We start from the raw sequence: 2,334 nt of genomic DNA, 5'->3' as shown, positions 1-2,334 counted from the left end.
TTGTCTCTGAGTCACCAATAAGTTATTATATTTATTTATGTTATGTTTGCTTACTGAGACCTAGCTTCTTGTTTTGTTTTGATATGCCCAAATAGGCTGCTTACATGAGCTAGTTTGATTATCGGCATCTTTGAAGCTCTAATGTCCTGTCAGCAGGTGGTTAGAACTGTTACTAGGTATGTGAGCTCTGGAGTCCACCCACTTGTCCTGTATGGATTCATCTCAGGTTCCCAGGTAGATAGCCACCAAGTGGGTGATGTAGGCTCTCACTTACAGTCCTAGACCAGCATGGGTGATTGGTGTAGGCACAGGCATCTTGCTGCAGCGGGGGACACACTCTGAGCAAGGCAGGGGGCTGACAGCCATCCCTGAGTGTCCAGGAGGAAGGTGTGTTCCTTAAAGCACATAGGTGGGTGGGTTTTGCAGCCAGACTATGAGCAGCTAATGCTGTTGGCTGAAAGGACTAGAGGTCGTCTCTTATTCATGGACCCCTACTGCAGGTGGCTAGGTGGTGTGGGTGGAGCCACCAGTCCTCAGGCCCCTGATGTGGGTAGGTGAAGACCTCGCTCAATGGGTAGAACAGTGTCAAATGTCAAGAACCTTCCACTTCACATCTGAAACAGTTGAAGTTAGGGCTCCGGTATATACCGTGTTGTACTGCAGTAATGAGGGCCTATGCTGTTGAGATGGACCCACGTAAGTCTATGCAGGCGGAAAGGCACTAAAAATCCATGGCTCCCTTATGCTTGTGCCTATGCAAAGGAGCTGTGCCTACCCTGGCGTCCTGGTTTAGGGGAGCTGGCAGTTTATTTTTTCCACTCTTTGTTAATTTGTTTACTCTCCAAGGCAGGGAGAATGGCTCTGGGCTTGTGACGGATCCTACTTCTGGCCCAGGGGACTCGGCAATTGCTGAAGCTGGTCCAGGGCCCAGTGCAGGGCAGGGAGCAAGGAGGTAAATGGGAGAGAGATTTTTCCCTAAGGGGGGTGTTTTTGATCAACTCGGTAAACCATATGCAAGTACTTATCTTTTGCTGATGAGGGCTGCTTCTCACTGGTTCTGAGTGGCCGTTTAGACTCTGTGTCACTGGGTCTCTCCTGGTTTGGAAAAGGCGCCTCCTCAGCACCACCGCTTGCCTGCCTCACTGCTCACCCACGAGCTGCTCAGGCCTGAAGGGCTCAGGCTCTTGCCGGGTCAGGTCTGACAACTCCTCACTGCTTCCGAACTGTTTCTCCCTCCCCTTGCCACTCAGTCTGGTTCCTCAACTCGGCCTTTGATGTTCAGGTCTCCCAGATTGCCATATATAATCGAATCACTTGTTTTTTCAGGTCTTTGTTGTAAGCGGGTCCACCGGAAGCATCTGACTACTCTGCCGTCTTGTCCCAACCTCAGCTGCAGTCATTTTTGAATGATTTTCAGCAAAACTTTACTAAGATGTGATATTCGTGATATTGTTTGATAATTTCTGCATTCTGTTGGATCACCTTTCCTTGGAATGTGCACAAGTATGAATCTCTTCCAGTTGGTTGTCCAGGAAGCTGTTTTCCAAATTTCTTGATACAGGTAAGCATTTCCAACTTTGCTTCCATTTGTTGAAGCATCTCAATTGGAATTCCATCAATTCCTGGAGACTTATGTTTTACCAATGCCTTCAGTGCAGCTTGAACATCTTCTCTCAGTCCCAGCGGTTCTTGATCATATTCTACTTCCTGAAATAATTGAATATCGACCAATTCTTTTTGGTACAGTTACTCTGTGCATTCTTCCCATCTTCTTTTGATACTTCCTGCATTATTCAATTTTTTGCCCATAGAATCCTTCTATATTGCAACTCAAGCCTTGAATTTTCCCTTCATTTTTTTTCAGCTTGAGAAATGCTGACAGTGTTCTTCCCTTCTGGTTTTCTAACTCCAGGTCTTTGCAAATTTCATTATAATACTTTACCTTGTCTTCTCAAGCGACCGTTTGAAATCTTCTGTTCACCTTTTTTACTTCATTTCTTCATTCACTTTAGTTACTGTGTACTTAAAGAGCAAGTTTCAGAGTCTCTTCAGACATCATTTTGACCTTTTCTTCTTTCCTGTCTTTTTAATGGCCTTTTATTTTCTTCATGTATAATATCCTTGATGCCATCCCACAACTCTTCTAGTATTCAGTCATTAATGTTTAGTGCATCAAGTCTATTCTTCAGATGGTCTTGAAATACAGGCAGGATGTATTTTATGTTGTACCTTGGCTCTCCTGGGCTGGTTTTGATTTTCTTCAGCTTCAACTTCAACTTGCATATGAAAAATTGATGGTTTGTTCTGCAGTCAGCCACTGGCTTTGCCTTGACT

The sequence above is a fragment of the Trichechus manatus genome, unplaced genomic scaffold, assembly GCF_000243295.1.
Source record: "Trichechus manatus latirostris isolate Lorelei unplaced genomic scaffold, TriManLat1.0 scaffold00284, whole genome shotgun sequence".
In the NCBI taxonomy this organism is placed as follows: Eukaryota; Metazoa; Chordata; class Mammalia; order Sirenia; family Trichechidae; genus Trichechus; species Trichechus manatus.
This window is presented reverse-complemented; position numbering follows the sequence as displayed.